We start from the raw sequence: 14,964 nt of genomic DNA, 5'->3' as shown, positions 1-14,964 counted from the left end.
TTCTGTCCCTCGGTCTCTCCCTGTCTCGCTGGCAAGCACATGTGCCCTATAGCAAAATTCCCTCCAAAAAAAAAAAAGATAGTATGCTTACTACTGAGTTTTAATAATACATGTGCAAACTTCTAATTAGCATATTTGAATTATTTATCTTTTAATAAATGTTGAATTATACAGATGGGGAACTTCCAGTATGACAGCCATCTCAATAACACATGGACTTTTCTTTTTTTTTGGCTCTCTGTGTGTTTCAGTATTAAGTTCATGATGGTTTGAAATCTCTCAACTTGCAGGAGCAGTTCATGGCTCCAGCCCTGATGCAATTCTGTATCTCTGCATTTAAACAGCAGATTCAAAATGAACGAGAGCACAGTATTTCTAAGAAGCAAAACATAGAATTTAAGTTACTTCGATTCTGTCATTCAGTCTGACCACTGAGAGTTTTGATTTATAGAACTACACAATTTGGAAATCATGATGTTTTTATTTCAGTCCATAAAGTTTCAGTTCATAAAATTGTATAGAATTTGATGTATTTAAAATGGAATTTTATTCCTTGAGAGATTGATAATAGTCTTAAAAGTACAGAACAACTCAAGGACATAATTATTATTGTTTATAATAAAATAATCACCCAGGGGAAATGGGTGTATGCAAGGTCTGCTCCTGCCGCTGTACGTGCCCGACACACCACTGCACACACCTTTCCGGAGTATTGTGGCAGATGTCATAACCCATCCTCTCTAAATAATTCAACATGCCACTCCTGAGAATAAGGGTATTTTTTCTTTAAGATATCTGCAATGCCATTTTTATACTTAAGCAAGTTAAGAGTTATTTTCCAAGCATATAATACCCAGTAAATACTCAAAAAGCCTAAGTTGCCTCTAGAATTCAATCAATATTCACACACTATTTTGATGGTTATGACTTTTTAGTGCTCTCTCTCTCTTTTTCTTTTTTTTCTACCTCTCTCTCTTTCTTCCTTCCTTCTTCCTTCTTCCCTCCCCCCTCCCTCTCCTTCCATTTCTCCCTTTTCACTTTCTCTCTTGCTCTGTACTGGATCATTGCAAAGATAGTAGAGAGAGGGGGTATAACTCACTGTCATCCAGGTGTAATAGTTATGAACCAATGGACAATCTAGTTTTGCTATCCACGTCTTTACTCCCTAAACCTGGATACATTTTTATTTTATTTTTAGGATGTGCGTGCTCACTGGAGAGAGATAGAAAGAGAGAGAGAGAGAGAGAAAGTGACAAATCTCCACCTCTAGATGGGGGTGAACATGTGGAAGTCCCGTCTCTGTTCTCCCCTAGAGATTTTGGATGCACACTCACATGCTCCTGGTGTGATTTTCAAGCTGCTGGGTCTGGGGCTGGAACTGGAACATGTCAGCCATATGGGAATACAGTGCCTTAGCCACCACACCACCTGTTTTCCCCATCCTGGATACACTTTAAGGCTAATATATACATTATATGTTTTAATATATAGCTCTAAAAGATAAAGATTTTGCAACATAGCTATAATACCATCAGTACTTAAAAATTAATGGTACCTCAATATAAAAAATAGTTAGCATTCAAGTTCCCTCAGTTGTCTTATAAATTTTCAAAGAATTTGAGTCAGGATTGAAACAAGTGGGACCAGCAGACAGCCTAATGGTTATGTAACTGGACTCATACGTGGCTGACTACAGTTCGAGTCCCAGACCTAGTGGTTTGAAAATCAAGCCAGGTTCATGTGCGTGCATGCCCAAGATCCTGGGAGGAGAATGAAGGTACTGCAGTGTGGCCATTCCCTCTTGGGAAGTGATTTCTCATTTTCCCTCTCATGGTTTCTGTTTCTTTCCAGCCAGCTCATTGCCCTAAGGCCAAAATCTCTTAAAAAGAAATAAAAAAGAGAAAGAGAGAGAGAGAGAGAGAGAGAAACAACTATTATATTTGTTTACCAAGTCTCTTTAATCTATAACTCCCTTTATTTTTTTTCTTTTTTGAGAGAGATTTTTGCTATAGGGCACATGCACTTGCCAGAGAGACAGAGACAGAAAGAGAAATCACCCTCGGGGAAAGTTGGCCACGCAGCAATCCCTTCTCCTCTCAGGATTTTGGGCACACACGTGCACGTGTTCTATGTGTTTCAAGCTTCTGGGTCCACAGTCAGCTATGTGGGAGTTCAGCGCCTTAGCCACCACACCACCTACTGGCCCCTTTTTTTGCTTTTTCTAATAATTGTGGTTTGAGATAGTGAGTTATAGGTTGAATGATAACCCAAACTGGGGTACTTTTGAGAAGAGAGATGACCGTATTAGATATTATATTGAAACAGCAGTTGTGTGTAAGGGTAGACTTTAGCAAAGGGTGATTGATATATGGTTGTTCTAAAGATGTTTGTAGTACCTTCTTCCAATTTTTCTGAATGTCCCTAATTTTTCAGAATAGTAAAAAGGTAAGAAACTGATTTTATGAATGGAAAATAATTGGTTATTTGGTTTTGCCATGTCTTGCTCTTAATCTAAGGGAAAATTTAGAAAGAACAGCAATAAGATATTAAAACTGTCAAATGAAAAGTGAAGATGAAACATTTAATATATATACCCTACCTTCAAATAGTCACTTTATTTTGTTCTTGCATTCATTTATGCAACAAACTTAATTACCTACTTCTTTATTCTACGAAAAGAAACGTGACTCTGCCCTTATAAAACTTACAACCTATGAAAAGAAATAATAGAATTTAAAGAATATGAAAGAATATATGATAACCAAAGTTCCTTTTTTTAAAAGAAAACATGACCCAGGAATATTAAATATGAAGGATTTAGATGTGAGGGTTTCCTCTGGCAGGGAAATTTAGTCTACTTTTCTCTAAAGATTTGGTATATTACTTATAAATCATGAAAATTCTTATTTCTGATAAATTATCTAGCTTAATTCCATTCTCACCTTCTGGTTTCTCCTCCACTGTTTCACCTTTAGCTTATAGCAGAGAAAATATATAGTCCCACTCACAAGTTAGGTAGGACCAATGTTACTCTTCAATCCAACCAATTAAATGGATTTGTTCAAAGTCCAATGGCAAGTGACCGGCAGTCATTGATAACAGTATTTGAACATTAGGGAACATAAAAGAAGATGGTATACTTTTATAACATTATAATTTTCTTTCCTTCCTCCTCCCTCCTTCACTCTCTCCCTCCCTCCCTCTCTCTCTCTCTTTTCCTATCTTCCTTCCTTCCTTCCTTCCTTCCTTCCTTCCTTCCTTCCTTCCTTCCTTCCTTCCTTTCTTTCTTTCTTTCTTTCTTTCTTTCTTTCTTTCTTTCTTTTCTCTTTGTTTCTGGCTATAGGGCACGTGCACTTCACGTGCACTTGCCAGAGAGAGACGGAGAGACAGAAAGCAAGAAATTACCTCCCAGGAGGATGGCCACAACACAATTCCTTCTCTTCCATTCTCCTCTTGGGATATCAGGCATGCACAAACATGTGCCTGGCATGAGTTTTAAGTCACCTGGTCTAGGATTCAAACCATGGTCAACCACATGAGAGTTCAGTGATGTAACCATTCTGTCATCTAGTGTTTCCAAGTGATAGTTTTTTTCTTTTTTTCTTTTTTCTTTTTTTTTTTTTTTAACTTACCGCTACAGATATTCAGAGAGTCTGGATTTTGAGAAGGACAACTCTTAAATAATAATATCTACATGATAAATTAAGGATCTTGTTACACAAGTAAAGACAGAAGATTCCTTAAAGGAATTTATTTTTAAACAATTGCTTTATTTTATTTTATTTTATTATTTTTATTTGCTATAGGGCACATGTGCTCACTAGAGAGAGAGACAGAGAGCAACAGAGAGAGAGTGAGAAAGCAAGCTGCTAGGTCTGGGATTTGAACTGTGGTTGGCCCTGTGGGAGTCCAGCAACTTAATCACCACACTACCTATTGGCCCCTATACTTTTGAAGATAAATTAAAAATATATTATCTTTTCATCATTTTCTCCTGAACCCCCTCTCCCACTCCCATGCATTCTCTGGGCTCTATATTGCCCTCTCTACTGAGCTCTGCTTTCCAATCTTTCAGGTTCTGCCATAGAGTGTAAAGATTTGGAATATGTTAAGTAGGGCTATATAGTGTTTGTCTTTTATGCTTTTGCTTATTTCACTTAGCATTAAATCAAAACCTAGGTTTGCCCACTTTGTATCAAATAACAAGATCTTTTTTTTTTTTTTTGACTAAGTAGTATTCCATGGTGTATATAGACCACATTTTCTTAATCCATTCATGGGCTCTTGGATACTTAGGTTGATTCCATATCTTAGCTATTGTGAATAGTGCTGCAATAAATATGGTTGTGAAATGTCTCTTGACTGAGTGATTTCCTGTCCTTTGGGAAAATATCCAAGAGTAGGATTACTGGGTCATATGGTAGTGGTATTTGTAAATTCTTGAGGAATCTCCATATTGTTTTCCCACAGTGTTGTATAATTTACATTCTCACCAGTAGTGCATGAGAGCTCCCTTTTCTCTGCAGTCTAACCAGCACTTGCTTTTCTTTGTCTTTTTTTTTGTTTGTTTGTTTTTAATTTTTTTATGATAGCTACACACAGAGTAAAAAGAGGGCACTGCCAATCATATATATCACAACGCACAAACACACAAAAAAACTAGTAGAATGAAAATTGCAGGTGCACAACATAATGTCATGTTCTTTGTTGAAGATCATGACTATGGCAGTATCCTTGATTTGATTACGATACACTGCATGCATGTCTTGAAAAGCTGTATTTTTGTACCACACATAGACGTACAACAATTAAATGTAAATAAGAAATTATACAATAAATAAAATTGAAAACTTCAAAAGAGAAATACATTATCTTCAAATCAATACAAACTTTATTTTTTCTTGTTTCTCTGACATCTTAACTATTATAAAAGTCTATGGGAAAATTATAACATTTAACCAAATAAATGTATATATGCCTTTAATATAATTTGAGATTTCCTCACCATATGGCTGTTTGTAATTCTTAGTTCAGTGTACTGAGATTTCTGCGCTTATAACTTAAAAAAGAGAAAGGCAACCCACCTGTCACTGATGAACCAGCATTATTATCTAGGTCTTAAGTTTTATGTTGAACATAAACAATGCATAAAATGCCAACATCAGGCGAAGCCATTCTGTGATAATAGGTAAGTGAAGCAAAACCAAGACCATTCCTGCAATTTTGTCTAAGTATAGATGAAAAAAGTCATGTGGAAACACAAAAATACCAAATGTCCCCCTATTCTGGCTAAAATGAGTGACTCATGTTTTTGGTACCAATTATAGCTTTAGCCTGACTTTAATCTTCTTTTCTAAATAGGATAAGAGCTATTCAGATACTGAATCACAAGGCAATACCCTACTCTTTGGAATCCTCCAAAAATCACCTAACATAAACCCAAATCCTGTACTGACCCCCTCACTGTGTAATATACCACGCTTTTCCTGTGGTGTGGTACAGGGTGTGGTACATTCTTCTTCATGGCAATTAGCAGCAGGCCCAACTTGTTCTACCGTAAGTGTAATCCTGGTGTTCTCTGGCTAGGGAGTATTGGCACTCTAATCCCACTGATTTGGGGAGAGTGAAATATTAAGACACTTTTCTCACTCTCTCTCTGTTTCTTTCCACATGGCATGTATACTTGTCAGAGAGAGACAGACAGAGAGGGGTGATGACTATACCACAGTTCCTTCTCCTCCAATCTCCTCTTGGGATATTGAGCGTGTGTGCGTACACACACACACACACACACACACACACACACACACATTCCCCATGTATTTTTCAAGCTGTGGGTCCAGGACTCAAACCGTGGAGTCAGCTATGTGGGATCCAGGTGCCTTAACCGCTATGCTGCCTCCTGACCCAAGGCACTTTTCTTAATGAACACACTCACATGTTTAAGGCTTCAATAGGCCTTCATTCAGTTTTTGCTATGTACAAAATTTCTTAACAAAATTGGTTTACCTCTGGAAATTAATGATTTCAATCTGGTTTCCCAAATTCTCTGAGAGAGATGTTTTAAATTGTCTTCTTGTAGATTTTTGTGATCATTAGTCCATTTTTGGTTGTAGTGCTCCTTCCAAATGACCTTGACTATGATGTTAGTGTCCAAACCAGGCCCAAAAGGGTTTAGGTTATTTTCAGTGGCTCCCTGCAGCCTTTGTAATAAAGTTGAGATGTTTCCCAGATTGGGAAATGTGAGGTTCTGGCCTGGCTTCCTTTTCTCACCTTATTTCCATTGCCACCCCAAAATATACTTCCCCATGCCCAAACCTCTAGCCATAATTAGCTACTTTCTTTTCAGTCTCGCTTCAGAATCATGGTCATGAGTAAAGTGGTGGAGTGAGGTTGGTCCAGTTAGTGAGGTTATTGAGGGATGAATGGAAGGAGACCAACACAAGCAAAGATTATGAGTTCCAGTTTGAAGAACAATAGGGGAAGGGTTCTACTTTCATTTTTTTGTTTGTTTGTTTGTTTTGGAGAGGCCTTTGCTATAGGGCATGTGTGCTCACCAGAAAGACAGAGAGAGACAAAGAGACAGAAAGTGAGAAATCACTCCCCAGGGGGGATGGCTATGCCTCAATCCCTTCTCCATTCTCCTTTTGGGATCTTGAGTACGCACACACATGTCCCCGGCGTGAGTTTAAGCTACTGGGTCCATTACTAGAACCACGATTGACTACATGGGAGTCCAGTGACATAGACATTAGCCAGCTTCTGGTCCCGGGGAAGGGTTCTACTTTCTACTGTGAACAGGGTCAAAGGCAGACATTCAATCGGAGAAAGTCTCTCTAGCCTCCATCCTCCAGCCACACTCCCGGTCTCCACCCTGCCACTCAGCAGGCCTAGTCTTTGTGTCTTTAAAAAATATTCTTTACATCTGCGGCAGATTTTCAAACAAATTCCATCACTGTTGCTACAGTAACTCTGAATTACCTAATGAAGGGGAGGAAATATATCAATTAAACAAATTAGGGTTAGTTTATATTTATTCTTCAATTCAATGATTTGTTCTAATTATATACCCTTCTTTTTAAACATATTAGAAATTTGGCATTGGTCAATTGCCTCACAACAGTAAATAATGATCTATTTCTTTTTTGAGGCTCACATGTTGTTAGTGTCCAAACCAGGCCCAAAAGGGTTTAGGTTATTTTCAGTGGCTCCCTGCAGCCTTTGTAATAAAGTTGAGATGTTTCCCAGATTGGGAAATGTGAGGTTCTGGCCTGGCTTCCTTTTCTCACCTTATTTCCATTGCCACCCCAAAATATACTTCCCCATGCCCAAACCTCTAGCCATAATTAGCTACTTTCTTTTCAGTCTCGCTTCAGAATCATGGTCATGAGTAAAGTGGTGGAGTGAGGTTGGTCCAGTTAGTGAGGTTATTGAGGGATGAATGGAAGGAGACCAACACAAGCAAAGATTATGAGTTCCAGTTTGAAGAACAATAGGGGAAGGGTTCTACTTTCATTTTTTTGTTTGTTTGTTTGTTTTGGAGAGGCCTTTGCTATAGGGCATGTGTGCTCACCAGAAAGAGAGAGACAAAGAGACAGAAAGTGAGAAATCACTCCCCAGGGGGGATGGCTATGCCTCAATCCCTTCTCCATTCTCCTTTTGGGATCTTGAGTACGCACACACATGTCCCCGGCGTGAGTTTAAGCTACTGGGTCCATTACTAGAACCACGATTGACTACATGGGAGTCCAGTGACATAGACATTAGCCAGCTTCTGGTCCCGGGGAAGGGTTCTACTTTCTACTGTGAACAGGGTCAAAGGCAGACATTCAATCGGAGAAAGTCTCTCTAGCCTCCATCCTCCAGCCACACTCCCGGTCTCCACCCTGCCACTCAGCAGGCCTAGTCTTTGTGTCTTTAAAAAATATTCTTTACATCTGCGGCAGATTTTCAAACAAATTCCATCACTGTTGCTACAGTAACTCTGAATTACCTAATGAAGGGGAGGAAATATATCAATTAAACAAATTAGGGTTAGTTTATATTTATTCTTCAATTCAATGATTTGTTCTAATTATATACCCTTCTTTTTAAACATATTAGAAATTTGGCATTGGTCAATTGCCTCACAACAGTAAATAATGATCTATTTCTTTTTTGAGGCTCACATGTTGTAATTTCATCCTTTTTAATCATTATGGACTAATGGCCTTTCACAGACAACCGATTCTAATCAACCCCTGAAATGCAGTAACTCGTGAAAATATTTTAATTTTTAGCTTCATTTTCTAGACTCCTCTGTATTTCTCTATATTTTAAAGTTTTATTCTTCTTATTAAATTTTCAATTTGCTAGACAGAGTGAGAGAGAAGTAAGAAAGCACCCCCCAGGGGTGATGGCCATGCTGCAATTCCTTGTCCTCCATTCACCTCTCAGGATTTTGGGCACACATGCACATGCACCCTGTGTGATTTTCAGGCTGCTGGGTCCAGACTTGAACTGTGGATCAACCATGTGACCCAGCTCCTGAACTACATGCCACCTGCTGGCCCCAAGATTTTCTTATATTTATCTACTTATTTTTACATTTAAACTCAATTATTTATTTTTTTAATAAGAATTTTATTAAAATATAATTCATATATCACCTAATTCACCCCCTTGATTTTTTAGTACAATACACATAGTTTATAACTATCCCCAAAATAAATGTTAGGGCTATTCATCACCCTGCAACAAAATCTGTCCTTATTAGCATTTGCTTCCCATTTACTCTTGGCCACCTCAGCCCTAGGTAATGAATCTACTCTGTATCTCTACAGGTTTGCCTATTTGAACATTTTATATGAATAGAACCATACAATATACAGGTTTTTTTAAATGACTGGTTTCTTTCATTTAGTTAAAACTTTTTAAAGAATTATTTATTTTATTTATTATTATTATTAATAATAATTTGCTATAGGGAAGATGTGCTCACTAGAGAGACACAGAGTGAGAGAGAGAGTGAGGAAGAAAGCTGCCAGGTCCAGGACTTGAACTGTAGTCAGCCATGTGGCAGTCCAGTGCCTTAACCACCATGTCAGCTACTGGCCCTAGCATGATGTTTAAAAGAGTCGTATTGTATCATGTATCAATACTTTATTCTGTTTCATGTGTGACTCATATTCCATCGCAGGAGGATAACGTGTCTTTGCGTATTCATCAGTGGATAGAACTTTGTGTTTCCACTGTTTGTGAATTCCACTTTTTGAATAGTGCTGATATGCGCATTCATATACAAATTTTAGTGTGGATGTATATTTTTACTTCTCTTGGGTATATACCTAGGAGTGAAATTTCTGGGTCATATGGTAAACTCGACTTTTAACCTTTGAGGAACTGTCAGACGACCTTTCAGGGTGGCTGCACCATTTACATTCAGCCTGAAGGGCTTTATGTACTATAGTTATTTACTTTGTTAAATTTCGACACTTTTATTTTTGGTACTCTGAATTTGAAAAGGCTGATGCATATGGTTGTATTATACACAACAATAACAAAAAGTATACCTATTCATAGATTCTCACTTTCAATTACGGCTTGTAAGAGACTCTGTGTGGGCTCTGGTTGACTTTGGTTCCTTCCTTGTACTTACTAGAATGATGGCTAAAGGAAATAATTGGACAAAGCCTATCCGGTCGGGTCACAGTAGTACCTGCTGGTTGACACTGCTGGCTGAGGCCACATGGGAAGTTCGGGTTTGATTTCTGTTTTCCCCGAAAAGCAGATACAGTGGTGTATGTCTCTAAGTCAGTGACTTGGCAGCCTCAGCCAAGAGGATCATGTCTAGTAAGACCTTGTCTTAAACAAACAAACAAAGCTTAGAGGCTAATGGACTTAAGCTCCTGGATATAGAGTTACTTGTGGAAGAAATAATAGATCAAGGAGATGCGGATGGTGAGAAGGGCTGAAGTTGTGAAGGAAACTCAAAAGAGGTTTTGTTTGGGAACAGGTCTCTGGGGTACTATTGTCTAAAGAATGTTGGAAGGACTTTTTTTTTCAAAGCATAACAATACAAATTTCTTGACACTGTCTTTCTTACTTAAGGGTCACCAACAAAAGACTTAAAGTTTTAAAAATCCAGTTTCTATTCATTCTGTGTGCCATCTATGTTGGACTAGACCTTACAACAAGAATGTATTTACTTATACCTGGGACACAACTACTCTTCATGATACCTCTTTTATGTGTAGAGAGCAGGTTGGAAGTCTAATTTTCTCACTGCATCAATGAAGAAGTTTAGTATTAATAATTTAAAGAAGCAAATATCAATATTGCCAACACATGACATTAGCTGTATCTGCTGCAACATTTTTTTCTTAGTTGGAAACAAGACTCTGTTGTTGGAAAACATAGGCTGTGCTAACTCCAGGAGGTTTTATGGACACCCATTGCCAATTGTGGTTGGATTTGACACATACTCCTTAATCTCTGGGCCATTTCACACCTTCACTATGTAGCCTCATTGCCTTTTACTGAATTTTCTGTCTTCACTGAGATGGTAAACTGATTTCTATCACTCCTCAGTGTCAGAATATATTTCTGCATTTGAATCTTTACATATTTAATCAGTCGAAACTCAGAACATTCTCTTCAATTTAAATCAGCTTTGGAGAAGTAACTTAGCAATGTAAAATATGATGAAATAAATATGTGAAATGTCTGCATAGCTGGGATAGGTGGCTGTGTAACTGAATGACAGGTCTACTGCCTGATGTGCACAAAAGACAGTCCCCCTGGCACTGAGTCTTAAGGCAGGGAAGAGTTTTATTGCATAGCTAACCAAGAAGGAGGCCGGAGCACTCTCAAATCTATTTCTTTGAATGAAGGGAGAAGGGTCTTTTGTAGAACAATAAATAGGGAGGGAGGACGGGGTGGTTGATGTGTTTTCCAGTCCTGGATTGGTTGGTGCTAGGAGCTTTCCGGAGTTACTGTCTTTCTAGTCCAAACTCTGACTGAGGGCACTTGCTGCTTCTGAGCCCTTCCCCTGGAAACGGGTTCTGTTCTTTTGGTTCTATTGCAACCAGCTTTCCCCCCTGCATCTGAGGTTAATCTTAGGTCGCTCAGCCCACTTGACTACATGCCTCCTGCAAGTAAGCCCACATAGTAATAGAGAATAATTAGCACAGGGCTTTCCTCACTTAGGCCATTTCTAGCAGGATACAGACAGTGAGGTAGCATTCAAAGTAGCACCTTTCAAAATTGATTTAGCAGCAAACTGTATCATCAAACAAAATGCAATAAGAATGTCAACTAGAAAAAGAGAAACGGTTTCATGTCAGTAATTGTGGGGTGGACAGGGTGGTATGAGGCCTGAGTTCTTTTCTAACAGGCAATCCCCTAACTGCTAACATGTTTGGCTCTGAAAGGTCCCTCGGAGTCCTAGTGGTATCATAAAACACTGTGACAATGCACTTTTTAAAGGTCATAATATGTATTTTGTAGACAAACCTTATGGACTTCATACATTCAAGTCGAGATTGCCTATATAAGTTATCTTGGGAACTTACACATTTCTTTCTTTGTACTTTTTGTAGTTAAAAACAATTGAAACAACAAGCAGGAAAAAGAAAATTATGGTGTAGTATTTCTATTGACTAATAAATATTAATATCTATACTTTCTCAAAAAAGTCACCATAGGAAGGTATAGTTTTATTCAAATCATAATAACATTGCTCAAACTATATTTGAGTTATTCCCTGAGTCGGTTTATGAACCACTCAAGAAAACAAATACCAATAAATTACAGTCATAGCTTATTTTAAGTCCAAATGCAATCATCTTTTACTGAATGAATCCTTGACGATTTCCAAAAAATCAAAGCCAACATCAAAAGGATGAAGTTTTGCCACCATTTTAGTGATTCAAAGCAAAAAGGAATTGCAAATGTCAAATGCAGTTCCAAAAGAGAAGTTCCTAATTTGACATGACTGCGAGCAATTGCAGCGTCATTAGAATAAATGTGCAACCTCTTTTATGATGATTGCCTTAAAGGATACTGTGTGTTCCATGTCTGCCTAAGTTGTGATACGCTTGTTCAGGAAGAGTCACACAGGGTGGGTTCAGAATAGACTGCAGTACATAGAAGATAGAGAGGAAGCAGAAAGAAAAGGATTTGCCAGTTGGGTGAGGCTGATGAAACTTGATACCATCTAAAGGGCAGAGAAAGTCAAGAGTGGCCACTGGGACTTAGTGGCTAAGACTGAAAAATGCAATCAGTGTGCGGGTCTAAGTGGGAAAAGAAATCTGAGGGACAGCTGCAAAAGAGCAAATGAGCCATTTTATAAACCACAATTTTTAAATCAGTAGAAGGAAGTCCGATAAAGTGGTAGGAGTGTGGTTGATATTAGAAAGTAGTTTTGGTGCAGAAGAAAACAGTCCTGCTTTAAGTCAAAAGCCAGGACTCAGTTACTGCTCTTTTGCATATTAACAGCATGACCTTGGGAAGGTCATCTGACCCTATTTGCGCTCACATACGATGTTGCACACATCTCCACCCCAGCCCTATTACTCTGAGTATTTCAAGAAAATGTTCTTTCCTTATTTTTTCCCCCCTTAAACTTCCAGGAGGTATGTGTGCTCAGCAGGTAGACAGACAGAGAAAGCACCTACCCTCCTGAGTGTGTGGTCATGCCACAATCCTTTCTCCTCCTTTTCTCCACTCCATCGGAATTTTGATCATGCTGGTTCACACACCTGGTGTGTTTTTCAAGGTGCTGGGGCTGGGATTCGAACTGTGGTCAGCTACGTAGGATTCAGCTCCCTTAATCACTAGGCTATTGGGCTGGTCTTCAAGAAAACTTTTTTTTTTTTAACTTATTCATTTTTGCATTTCCTAGGGCCTGGAAAAGAAGCTGGCACAAACCATGTAATCATAGTTTATTAAAATAAGATACATAGGGACCAGCAGTTGGAATAATGGCTATGTTGCTGGACTCCCATGTAGTCAACTGTGGTTTGAGTCCCAGGCCCGGTGGCTTAAACTCATGCCGGGTGCATGTATGTGCGTGCCCAAGATCCCAAGAGGATAATGGAAGAGAAGGGATTGAGGCATGGCCATCCCCCCTGGGGGGGTGATTTCTCCCTTTCTATCTCTGTCTCTCTCTATCTTTCTGGCAAGCACACACACCCTATAGCAAAAACCTCTCCTAAATAAATAAATAAATTAATTAATTAATTAATTAAAAAAATACAGAGTTGTGCAAACTAAAATGACAAGTGTTTTGTGAAATATAGAGAATGACACAGTTGAAGGATATATTTACTAAAAATAAAATTCTGAGTCATAATGAAGGAGATAAAGAATTCAGCGGATGGTATCTCTTTATATATTTTAATACTTAGTTCAAATCCAAAATGCTTGAGATATTAGAACACCTTTTGTGATTATAGGCAGAGGATGGCATTAATTCTAAACATCAGGAATGAATGTGATTAAGTTGGACTACTCCAGGATCATATCTACGATAATGAAGGAGATAAAGAATTCAGTGGATGGTATCTCTTTATATATTTTAATACTTAGTTCAAATCCAATGCTTGAGATATTAGAACAACTTTTGTGATTATAGGCAGAGGATGGCATTAATTCTAAACACCAGGAATGATTGTGATTAAGTTGGACTACTCCAGGATATCTACGTGTTAGTAAATGTCACAGGTTGCAGGTTTTTCAACTTGCCACTTACATAGTACTAGATTTTTGCAATGAAAGGACCAGACTTAGTACCTGATTCTTCCTCAGGAATTTTCATACATTTCTTCTTTACTTCACTCCTTTGTGCTCTAACTGAGTGTGGATTGACATTTTCCCGTCTTGAAGTTAATTTGAGTCACAACTCAGCATCGAAGAAGGTGTCTCTTCCCACACCTGCTGTTGCCTGTGCTAGCCTATAGATTTGTGATAATGGCCAGTCTCCCTTAGAGATAGAGAGGACTCTATGATATTATGAACCTTAGGGTAATAACTTTGACCTATTGTGGATGTCCTGAACTCAGATTTGGAGCTCCCACTGGGATGACTCTGATGTAGATGAGATGAATAAAAACCAAAACATTCAGCAACGGCTTTGTTGACCTTCAAACTCTTAAAACTAATAGCCAGCCAGCTTTCTCGTAAGAATGCTGAGCTGTAGTAGTTGAGTATCCTATCAGGGAACATTGTCCCATTTGATAAGCCCCTCCCCATTTATCTCTTCTCTTTTTATCCTTGAAAAGAAATTGTTCCCAAGGATGACTCTAGTTGATTATCCAGAGGTGTCAGGCATGATTAATATCCTACCTTACATCGTACATCATCTTTTTTTCCCTTTGGGTCCCCAAGAGCAATGTTCTTTTCTGTTCCTTCCTGCCACAACAAATAAGTTCCCCTGTATTGTATTTACAGAAAGACATATTGCCTGATGTCTGTGCCCTGCACAGGTTAGCAGATCAGATGGCAGTAGTTAGGACTGTCATAAATCCAATGCTGGCATGATGTGTCTGGGGTGCTACCAAGGGTCAGACTCATGGAAATGCTGTAAATGGCTTTCCAAGAAATGACAACCAGGAAGAGTAGGAACCTTCTTCTTGCCCCTTCAGCTCCAACCGTGGCAGTTAGCAGAAGGGAATCCAGAGAGGCTGAGCATCACTGACTTGAGAGCCGTCATCCTTTCCCACGTGTGCTGAGTTAAAGTCAGGGGCTGTGCAGTGAAGGAGCATGTGTTTGGGTCAAGTGTCAAAAGACTTTGGGCTTAAGAATCTCTTCTATTCCTTTTCTGTTTATATTGAGTAAAACAAAGACATTTGAGGAAATTCTTTAAGCTTCAGTTTTTCATCTGTAAATAGGACTTAATAGTACTTAACTTGCCATCTGTGAGAAGGATTCAACAGGGAATGCTTTGTAAACTGCCAAGTGCTTTGGAAATACGAGGTGTTGGAG

This window comes from Tupaia chinensis, unplaced genomic scaffold, assembly GCF_000334495.1.
Source record: "Tupaia chinensis unplaced genomic scaffold, TupChi_1.0 Scaffold000147_1, whole genome shotgun sequence".
Lineage (NCBI taxonomy): Eukaryota > Metazoa > Chordata > Mammalia > Scandentia > Tupaiidae > Tupaia > Tupaia belangeri.
The sequence above is the reverse complement of the archived record's forward strand: the minus strand, read 5'-3'. Positions refer to the sequence as shown.